This window comes from Trachypithecus francoisi, unplaced genomic scaffold, assembly GCF_009764315.1.
Source record: "Trachypithecus francoisi isolate TF-2019V2 unplaced genomic scaffold, Tfra_2.0 Lachesis_group1, whole genome shotgun sequence".
Taxonomy (NCBI): domain Eukaryota; kingdom Metazoa; phylum Chordata; class Mammalia; order Primates; family Cercopithecidae; genus Trachypithecus; species Trachypithecus francoisi.
The window spans coordinates 180140053-180150507 of record NW_022681454.1 but is presented as its reverse complement, the minus strand read 5'-3'; positions in this window follow the sequence as shown (position 1 = coordinate 180150507).

The following is a 10455-nucleotide window of genomic DNA, read 5'->3' as shown; positions in this document are numbered from 1 at the left end:
CTGCCTACCCACTGTAGCTGATCTGCATGCCATAAGTAATATCTACATATTTTGCTGCAATAAAAGTGAACTTTTGGCAAGCTTTGTGACCTCATTGTGTTTGAATCCACCAAACTAATCCAGTACAGGGCAAAGAGCTTAGAGCTTACGAAGAGCTGATGTTGGTGAATTCACTGGGTCAAATGACTCTTCAGAATGGATGGGTATTGAGAGCCCAGGAATAAAATGCCAGAGACACAAAGCAGGCACAAGCGGGTGAGAGGCCCATGAGAAGACAGTCCTGGGTGCACAGTTGGGTCCATGCTGGGCTCTCACCCAGCCTTAGTGCTCGCCTTCCCAGGAAGGTGACTGTTAGGACTGAATGTGTCTCCCCCAGATTCATACGTGGAAATTTAATCCCTAGTATGATAGCACTTGGAGGTGGGGTCTTTGGGAAGTAATGAGGCCATGAGGGTGGAACCCTCATGAATGGGATTAGTGCCCTTACAATCTAGCTGGCTCTCTGCCATGTGACAATAGCGCAAGAAGTCGGCAGTCTGCAACCCAGAAGAGGGCCCTCACAGAACTTGACCATGCTGGCACCCTGATCTCAGACTTCCAGACTCCAAAACTGTAAGAAGTAAGTGTCTGTTCTTTAAGCCACCCAGTCAGTGTTATTTTCGTTATAGCAGCCAGAGATGACTAAGACGGGCGTCTTCATTTAAAGGACCAACAACAGATCTGGCCTGATGTAAATTACCTCTGGCAGGTCTCTGTATCTTCATAGGACATCACATCCTTGTTGATAGAAGTATCGAAGACCCTAAATTCGGATTCTAATACGAAAATGCAAACTCCTAGGCAATGAGTACAGAACTTTGCACTCTAACTTTCTCCACAGTGCTAACAAACTTTAGCCTTTTTTCTCTATCTCTAGGCTCCCTCTTTTGAAGATTCCAGAATCTCAAAAGTCTGCACAGCCTCTTCTCTCTCTCATCTCCCACCTTTCTGCATCTTGTGCTCTGAGTACTATTGATGTGGTCTTGAAGGATGGCACCTGACCCAAGTATACTGTTTATGTTAAACTTGATGTTGCCCTCTTCTCCTACTCTTATGGAAGTTTTGATGCTCAGTGCATGATTTACTAACATATATTTAGTAAAATATATGACCCCTATTCTCAATATTAAATTGTAGGAATTCATGTGGGTGCATTCGGTGATATTGTGGTTTTTACTAAATAATTTAAACTATTAAATTATGTATTGCCTAAACTCAATCTCATATCAGTACATATATTCTCATTTTCAAGTCTGTGCCTGTTTCAAGAGGAATTTTGTCCATATGTTTCTAATTAATTTGTATTTAACTCACCAAATGTGGACACAAGCAGGACTTTCAATACAACTAATGTCCTGAAATTAGCTTGCTTTCACATTTTGCAAGTAACAGATTACTTCCAGTATGTATCTTGGTGTAGGGACATATAATGCCAACCTAATCATTACTTATCAATAGATAATAAAAGGTGAAAGGTGATTTACCTAGCGGTCATTTAAATTCCAGTCCCAAGAAAACCAATAAACCAAAAATAGCAAATAATCTAAACTGAAGAAATCAATTATGTTTAATTCATTTCAATAGTTAATATACCTCCTGTTCCATTAGGATTTGAGGTGACTTACAAAGGAAAAAAAACACTCACATCATAAGAATATGAAGCTAGCAATAGATAGTGTCTATTGATTATCTTAAGTCAAGCAAATAGCACATTTTAAAGGCTTTAGCTGAAGTCCTACCCTTCTCCAAACAAACATCTATTTAGGAACGCAGGCGGTTAGTAGGAGGCTTGGGCAATATTTTTCCAAAGGGATGAACAAGCAGGAATCAAAGTCCTTGGCACACTTGAGCATGAGGATGAAACCTGGTTGGCCTGTTTCTGACCTGGAAGGCTGTCTTCATGTCTTGTTCTCAGAATTCTTCTAGTGATGAAATGGAGGTGGGTATGGTGACCCAGGCAGTAAGCTTAGGCGGCACCACCATGAATATTACCGGCAGCTACCTCTGTCCTCACTCAACTTCCAGTGAAAAAATGGGGCAATCCTAAAGGTCACTAAGCAGGATTGTTTGAAATATCAGAGACTAATAAGGGAGTGCAGACTCCAAAGTGGAGATCATGGCAACATCCACCCATCTTTCTCCACGTAACTTTCAGCGTCTCCTCTTCCTTTCCAGTCTCACTCTCTCACATTCCCCCAAACCCAAAACTCAGTCAGCATCGCCTGTTCTCTCTTTTTTACTCTTCATCCCTGAGCCAGTGCCCCACCAAAGAAAAGCTTTAGGACATGTTACAGCAGATTGAACTCAAGCAACTAACTTTGCTCCCTTGCAACACTGAAACTCTATCAAATGTCAGTAAAAAGTAATTTTTTAAAAATGAGGCCAGCAGGATGGAGACAGTAAGAGAAGAGAAAAACAGCAAATTTATGTAGGTGACAAGTAGACCTCAGACAATCCCACTTAGTAAACTCAAGAAATCCAAATTCTAAATCATCAGGAGAAAGCTAAAATCTAGTCTCATTTAAACCCCAGAATTTCCAAGAGAGACTCAGAAATGGGTGGGACCAAGTATCTCTGAAGTAGAAGTAAAAGGAAGCAAGGAAGCAAGCTAACGTACAGGAGATGGATTTCTTTAAATTTAATTTTATTATTATTAGTATTAGTATTAGTATTAGTATGATTTTGACGGAGTCTTGCTCTGTCACCCAGGCTGGAGTGCAGTGGCATGATCACGGCTCACTGCAACCTCTGCCTCCCGGGTTCAAGCAATTCTCCTGCCTCAGCCTCCCGAAGTAGCTGGGACTACAGGTGTGTGCCAGCACGCCTGGCTAATTTTTTGTATTTTAGTAGAGACGGGGAGGAGATGGATTTTTCAAGCTCTTTAGCTAGAAATGTAGCTCATATTCTCCATTTAACACAACTTAGCAACTTCCCCACTCCATGGGTATAAAAGAGGAAGCTTTATACTCTATGGGAGCATAAAGGAAGAGTGGGAGAGGTCTCTCCTTAAAGATTTCTCCTTAAAGTACAAAAGGCACAGTGGAGGCCTAAGGACTGAGTCAAAAACTAAAGGCTGAAGTGAGGACATGCAAACACCCTGAATGCCAGTGCTCCCTCCAGCTCCTCTCGCCACTCAGCTTCCACGTTTCACCTCTAGTAGAGTATGTGGGGAATCTTCTCCAAGGAACACGACTAGCACAAAATGGGGAGAAACCCCATCTGATTATTTCCAACTCCAGGATATCCCCAAAACATGTTTCCAACACCATACAATCACACTGACAGGAACTTCCAGTTACATTGTTCATTTCTCACTCATACGTGATCAGACAACCCAAGATTACTGACATCTGAAGAAGGTCTTTAACAGGAAAGATAAACACCAAACAAAGCAAATTAACAGCTAAAAAGCAACCTGGGATAAAAAGTAATAGAAATTATGCAGAAAAAAAGTAAATCTAAATGATAAACTATTATAAAAATACATTGTTATTTATATATTTGTAGTGATAAGATGTTACATTCATGAATCAAGAGCAGAAAGAGATGAAAAGGAGGAAATGTGGAAATTAAAAAGACCTCTTAGAACTTAAGATTATGGCATAAATAAAAGTACAATAGGCTTGAAAAGTAAAATTGATTTTAAAAAGTCTCATAGAGTAGAAAGAATAATAAGAAGAAATAGAAGTGATATAAAAATCATAGGGTCAGAGCAGAAAATATGTCATCTGAATAACAGAAATTCTAAAAAATGACAGAAAAGTTAAAGGCAGTTCCATTTACAATAACTACAAAACATAAAATAAAATACCTAGAAATAAATTTAACCAAGGAGGTAAAAGAACTTTACAAGGAAAACTATAAAACACTGACAAAAAAAAAAAAAAAAAAATGAAGAGGTAAAATGGAAAGACATCTATGTTCATGAAGGGGAAGGATTCGTATTGTTAAAATGACCATATTACCCAAAGCAATCAACAGATTTAATGCAATCCCTATCAAAATGCCAATGACATTCTTCACAGAAATAGAAAAAACATCCTAAAATTCATATGGAGCTACAAAAAACCCAGAATAGCCAAGGCAATCCTGAGTGAAAAGAAGAATGCTGGAGGCTTCACACTACCTGATTTAAAATATACTACAAAGCATTCATAACCCAAACAGCATGGTATTAACATAAAAACAGACATGTAGGCCAATGAAACAGAACAGAGAACCCAGAAATAAACCCACACATTTACAGCCAACTGATTTTTGACACAGGTGCCAAGAACACACACTGGGGAAAGGACAGTATCTTTAATAAATGGTGCTGGGAACACTAGATATCCACAAGAGGAAGAATGAAATAGACCCCTTTCTCTCTCACAATTTACAAAAATCAACTCAAAATGGATTAAAGACTTAAATGTAAGACTAGAAGCCATAAAACTACTCAGGAAAAAAATAGGGGAAATGCTTCATAACGTGGGTCTGAGGATGGATTGTTTTGGAGAGGACCTCAAAAGCACAAGCAACCAAAGCAAAAATAGACAAACAGGGTTACATGAAATTAAAATGCTGTCCAGCAAAGGAAATAAACAACAGAGTAAAGAGAACCTACAGAATGGGAGGAAATACTTGGAAACTACGTATATAAAGAGCAGTTACTATCCAGAATATATATTTTTCTTTGATTAACAAAACTTAAAGAACCATCTCATTTTTTAGAGTGGGTTCATATATAATTTTGATAAACATAAAAGCTTTTTTAAAAAAACAGAAAAAGAAACAAATAGTTTCTTTAAAAATTAGAAAAACTTATTGCTAATAGTTGTTTTTAGCCTTGGGGACATATGAGAATTAACTAGGACTGCCTAAAATTAGAGACATACATGTTTGCATCTTATGTTCACGTGATTTTTGTTTTTTTTTTAGACAGAGTCTCACTCTGTCGCCCAGGCTGGAGTGCAGTGGTGCGATCTCGGCTCACTGCAAGCTCTGCCTCCCGGGTTCAGGCCATTCTCCTGCCTCAGCATCCTGAGTAGCTGGGACTACAGGCGCCCGCCACCACACCCAGCTAATTTTTTTTTTTTTTTTTGTATTTTTAGTAGAGATGGGGTTTCACCATGTTAGCCAAGATGGTCTTGATCTCCTGACCTCGTGATCCGCCCGTCTCGGCCTCCCAAAATGCTGGGATTACAGGTGTGAGCCACCACACCCGGCCTCCTGTAATTTTAATATACAGCCAGGTTTAGAGTGGAGAAAAATATGAAGAAAAGAGAATCAAGCTCTGAACACAGGAACATGTCAGTACTTACAGGTCTGGAAGAAAAGAAAGAAAGGAAATGAAGAAGAGAATGAGCCAGTGAGGTAGGGGGAAAACCAGGGGCATATGTGTTCTAAGAAGCCAAGTGAAGATAGTATTTCTAGGAATAGATATTGATTATATTTTTCAACTACTACATAAAAATAAAGCCAGACAAAAGCGGAACTGACATGGTGGTGAGTTCCCGGTGTTTCCTTTTGCCCCGTGTATTTCAGCTGTGGTACTGAAGAAGCTGGAAAACTGGACATGTGTAGGGGGGAAAAATCTCAGACAAAAATGCTCTCTCCAGCTAAAGAAAAAGGAACAAACCAACAAGACAATGTTTTGAAATGATACATGCGTACCTCAGAGATGTTATGGGTTCAGTTCTAGGCAACCACACGAAAGCAAGTATCACAATAAAGACAGTCACATACGTATCTTTGTTTCTAGTGTATTTAAAAGTTATGTTTACATGATACCATAGTCTATTAAGTGTGCAATAGCATTATGTCTGAAAACACTATGAACAGGCCATCATTTTAAAAACATTTTATTGCTAAAAAATGCCAACGATCATCTGAGTCTTCAGTGAGTCGTAATCTTTTTGCTGGTGGAGGGTCTTGCCTCGATGTTGATGGCCCCTGGCTGATCAGTGTGGTGGTTGCTGAAGATTGGGGTGGCTGTGGCAATTTTCAAAAATAAAACAGCAGTGAAGTTTGCTACACTGATTAGCTCTTCTTTACATGAAAGATTTCTCTGTAGCATGTGTTGCTATTCATAGTATTTTACCCAGAGTAAAGGTTCTCTCAAAATTGAGTCAATCCTCTCAAACTCTGCTTCTGCTTTATCAACTAAACTTGTGCAATGTTCTAAATTTTTGTTGTCATTTCAACAATGTTCACAGCATCTTCACCAGGAGTATATTCCATCTCAAGAAATGACTTTCTTTGTTCGTGCATCAGAAGCCACTTCTCATTTGTTCACATTTTATCATGAGATTGCAGCAACTCAGTCAGAACTTCAGACTCCACTTCTAATTCTAGTTCCCTTGCTATTTCTACCACACCTGCAGAGACTTCCTGCACTGAAGTCTCAAACCCCTCAAAGTCATTCATGAAGACTGGAATCAGCTTCTTTCAAATTTTCATTAGTGTTTCTATTCTGACCTCCTTCCAAGAATCGTAAATGCTTTTAATGGCATTAAAAGGAATGGTGAATCCTTCCCAGAAACTGTTAAATTTAATTTTCCCTGCTCTATCAGAAGAATCACTATCTATGATAGCTACAGCCTAAAAAGATAGATTTCTTTTTTTTTTTTTTTTTTTGAGACAGACTCTCGCTCTGTCGCCCGGGCTGGAGTGCAGTGGCCGGATCTCAGCTCACTGCAAACTCCGCCTCCCGGGTTCACGCCATTCTCCTGCCTCAGCCTCCCGAGTAGCTGGGACTACAGGCGCGGCCACCTCGCCCGGCTAGTTTTTTTTGGTATTTTTTTAGTAGAGACGGGGTTTCACCGTGTTAGCCAGGATGGTCTCAAACTCCTGACCTCGTGATCTGCCCGTCTCGGCCTCCCAAAGTGCTGGGATTACAGGCTTGAGCCACCGCGCCCGGCCAAAAGATAGATTTCTTAAATAATAAGACTTGAAAATTGAAATTACCCCTTCATCCATGGGATGCATCATGGATGTTGTGTTAGCAGTAAAACAGCATTAATCTTTTCGTATGTCTCCACCAGAGTTTTTGAGTGACCATTGCATTGTCAAGCAGCACAAATATTATGAAAATAATCTTGTTTTTTTCGAAGCAGTAGTTCTCAATAGGGGGCTTAAAATAGTCAGTAAACCATGCTGTAAAAAAATGTGCTGTCATGCAGGCTGTAATCCATATCTAGAGCACAAGCAGAGTAGAGTCAGCATAATTCTTAAGGATTTTTGGAAAGGTTAAATGAGCACTGGCTTCAACTTAAAGTCACCAGCTGCATTCACCCCTGACAAGAGTTGCATGTCCTTTGAAGTTCGTATCTTTGAGGTCAGGCATTCACTTCTCCTGTCCAGCTATGAAAGTCCTGATGGCATCATCTTCCAGTAGAAGTCTGTTTTGTCTACCCTAAATATATGTTGTTTAGTGTAGCCACCTTAATCAATTACCTTAACTAGACCTTCTGGATAACTTGCTGCAGCTTCACCATCAGCACTTGCTGCTTTACCTTGCACTTTTATGTTATGGAGATCACTTCTTTCCTTAAACCTCAGGATCCAACCTCTGCTAACTTCAGATTTTTCTTCTGCAGCTTCCTCAGCTCTCTCAGCCTTCATAAAAGCAAAGAGAGTTAGTAGAGCCTTTCTCTGGATTAGGCTTTGGCTTAACAGAATGTTGTGGCTGGTTTGATCTTTTTTCCTATCTGTTTCATCATTCATATGTTCACTGGAATAGCATTTTCAACTTCTGTCAATAACTTTTCCTTTGCATTCACAACTTGGCTATTCAGTGCAAGAGACCTAGCTTTAAGCTAATGTCAGCTTTCGACATGCTATTCTCAGAAAGCTTATTTCTCGCTTTTGATTTGAAGTAAGAGATGTGTGACTCTTTCTTTCACTTGAACATTTAGAGGTCATTGTTAGATTATTAATTGGCCTGGATTCAATATTATCGAATGTCAGGAAATAGGAAGGGCTGAGAAGAGGGAGAGAGATGGGAGAAGGGCTGGTCGGTGGAGATGTCCAAAGATGCACAACATTTATCTATTAATTTTGCTGTCTTATATGGGCGTGGTTCATGTTGCTCCAAAACAATTACAATAGTATCATCAAAAATCACTGATAACAGATCACCATAACAGTTACAATATTAATCAAAGAGTTTGAAATGCTGCAAGAATTACCCAAACGTAACAAGGACACAAAGAGAGCACATGCTGTCGGAAAACAGTGCTGATGGACTTGCCCAACCCAGGGCTGCCACAAACCTTCAATTTGTTAAAAAAAAAAAAAAAAAAGCAGTATCTCCAAAGTGCAATAAGACAACGCCCTATGATAAAATGAGGTGAGCCTCTAAAGCCTCAACTCAAAGCAGACGTCACAGAAAAAAAAAAAATGGCCTTCTCCCCACCTAAGCCAGCAAAGCCTGCATAGGGGCACCTAGACTTCTACCTTTGTGAAACTGCACCAAGGTACAACACCATGCCAGGGTGGCATCCGAGAAGGCCAAGTAGGGAGCTATAAGATTTTCATAATAACTAGTCAGTTACAGGAGTGTTACCTCATTCCACCCTTCCTCCCAGTGTTAATGGAGCCCATGCAAGCAAACTGACTTCCATCCACACTTGGCAATCACGAGATTCCTCACTCCCCTAAGAACCCCCACACTTGGGTGGTATCAGAGGAGGCCTAGTGAAAAGTCAGGACTTTACCCATCATCCCGGTGTAGTGAGATCACTGAGATGTCAGTGGGGATCACTCATAGAGCTAGAACTTCTAGCCCCACTCAGAATCACAAGAAACCCCCTCTCAGATGCCAGTGAAGACCAAGTGAGGAACCTGGGACTTTTGCCTCTATTTGGCAGTAACTAGACAGCACCCTCCACATGTTTCCTGCCAGAATAGTGTCAGGAAAAGCCAGTTAAGACAGAAGGCTTAAACAAAATCTAGAAGCTCATAGCATAATACAAAAATGTCCATGTTTTAATTGAAAGTAACTTGTCATATGAAGGACTAGGGGGATCTCAAACTGAATGAAAAAAGAGACCCTACAGATGCCAACACCAGAGTGACAGAGATGTTAAAATTATCTGACAAAAATTTTAATACAGCATGATAAAAATGCTTCAACAAGCAATCGCAAACATGCTGGAAATAAATAGAGGTATTTAGCAAAATTATAAAATCTTAGCAAGTAAGTTGAAGACATAAAGAAGCATCATATGAAAATATTAGAACTGAAAAATATAATAACCAAAATATGAAGCTCAGTGGATGAGCCCAGTAGCAGAATGGAGGGAACAGAGAAAATAATCAGTAAACTGGTAAATAAGATGATAGAAATTAATCTGAAAAACAGAGAGAAAGTGACTGAAAAGAAAATGCAAACAGCCTCAGAGAGAGGCCTGTAACAAAAGAAATAACATAATTGGTATTTGAATCGTAGAAGAGAGGAGAAATAGAGAAGAGCTGAAAAATATTTGAAGAAATAGTGGCTAAAAACTTTCTAAATTTTGGAAAAGACATAAATCTATCAGATCAAGAAAATGAACAAACCCTAAATAAATCCACACCTAAGTCAAACTGTAATTAAAATAAAAAAATATGAAGAAAAGGAGACATCTAAAAGACAGTCAGAGAAAAACAACACTTTACTTACAGGGAAATTATCACATTAAAAAGATTTCTTATCAGAAACCATAGAAGGCAGAAAGAAGTGGCATAATATTTTTCAACTGCTGGAAGAAGAGAATTGTTAACCCAGAATCTTATAACTGATCAAAATAGCCTTCAGCAATAAACTGAAATCAGGACATTCTCAGGTTAATGAAAATAAAGAGAATTTGTTGCTAGGAGATCAACTTTTAAAGACTAGCTAAAGGAACTTCTCTTAGACAAAAGGAAAAGCCAAAAAACCCAAAACAAAACAACAACAACAAAAGACCATGGAACATCAGAAAGGAAAAAAGAACACTGGAAGCAAATATATGGGGAAATACAACAGGCTTTCCTTCTAATCTTGAGCTGCCTAAATTATGTTTGACAGCTGAAACAAAAATTATAGAACTGGCTGGGCATGGTGGCTCATGCCTGTAATCTCAGCACTTTGGGAGGCCAAGGCAGGCAGGTCACCTGAGGTCGGGAGTTTGAGACGACCAGCCTGGCCAACATGGCATAACCCTGTCTCTACCAAAAATACAAAAATTAGCTGGGTATGGTGGAACATGCCTGTAACCCTAGCTACTCAGGAGGCTGAAGTAGGACAATCACTTGAACCCAGTAGGGGGAGGTTGCAGTTAGCCAAGATTGCTCCACTGCACTCCAGCCTGGGAGACAGAGCAAGATTCCATCTCAACAACAACAAAAAAATGTAGAACTACTTTGATATGGCTCTAAATATATGTAGAGAAAATGTTTAAAACTATATTA